The following is a 1,143-nucleotide window of genomic DNA, read 5'->3' as shown; positions in this document are numbered from 1 at the left end:
GTGTCTTTGTGTGTGTGTGTGTGTGTCTCTCTCTCTCTCTCTCTCTCTGTGTGTGTGTGTCTCTCTCTCTTTGTGTGTGTGTGTGTGTGAGAGGCGTGGCACGAGGCGTGTGTGTTTCAGGAGCAGCAGCTGCGTGTGTGTCAGGAGTGTGTGGCTGTGTTTTTGGCGTCGCTGCACTGGGAACATGCGGAGAAGAAAACAAAAGTGACGGAGACACACACAGCCCTGCTGCAACTACAAACACTCCTCAGACCAGAGATACTTCACACTGACATCACACACACCATCAACACACACCAGCTGGTGAGCACACACACACACACACTCAAACACGCCCACACACACACACACGTCTGTGTGTGTGTGTGTGTGTGTGTGTGTGTGTGTGTGTGTGTGTGTGTGTGTGTGTGTGTGTGAGTGTGTCTGTTTGTGTGTCTCAGAGTGCTGCGGAGGAATCAGACACTAGAGCATCAGAAAGATCAACTTCAGCTGAAGAGACTGCAGACGTACTGCAAGCAGGTCAGCCGTCTCTCTGTCTTTTGTTCATCTGTTTTCAGCTCTACATCATGAACTCTCATGGACTTGATTCATTATTTTGGATTATTGTGACTATCTCCTCATCATGGATGTCAGTCAGTCACATGATGCTTCTGCTCAACTCTATAGCTGCGTCTCATTTCAGAGGCTGCATGCGTCATCGGGATCAAGTCAAGTCACCGTTATTTGTACAGCACTTTTTACAATGCAGATTGTGTCAAAGCAGATTTACAGTATTAAACAGGGAAACAGTGTGCCGTTCTCCTCTGGCCAGACAAAACCAGCAGTTTCATTCCAGGCTGCAGCAGAGTCAGATTGTGCAGAGGACTCATCTGGTTCCTGTAGTCTTGTCCCAGTGGCCATCTAGGAGACAAGGTCCTCACTGGGGATCTGTATCTGGGACTCATGTAGTTGTCCTGGTCTCCGCTGACATTCAGGGCTGTAGAGGTCATCTCTAGGTGCTGATCCACCATCTGGTCTGAATACGTACTGGATCCGGGTGACTGCAGTGACCATCTGATCTGGATACAGACTGGATCTGGAGGCTACGGTGACCTCGGAATAAGAAAGAAACAGACTAATATTAGCGTAGATGCCATTCTTCTA

This window comes from Sinocyclocheilus anshuiensis, unplaced genomic scaffold (assembly GCF_001515605.1).
Source record: "Sinocyclocheilus anshuiensis isolate Anshui unplaced genomic scaffold, SAMN03320099.WGS_v1.1 scaffold2026, whole genome shotgun sequence".
NCBI lineage: Eukaryota > Metazoa > Chordata > Actinopteri > Cypriniformes > Cyprinidae > Sinocyclocheilus > Sinocyclocheilus anshuiensis.
Note: the sequence above shows the minus strand (reverse complement) of the source record.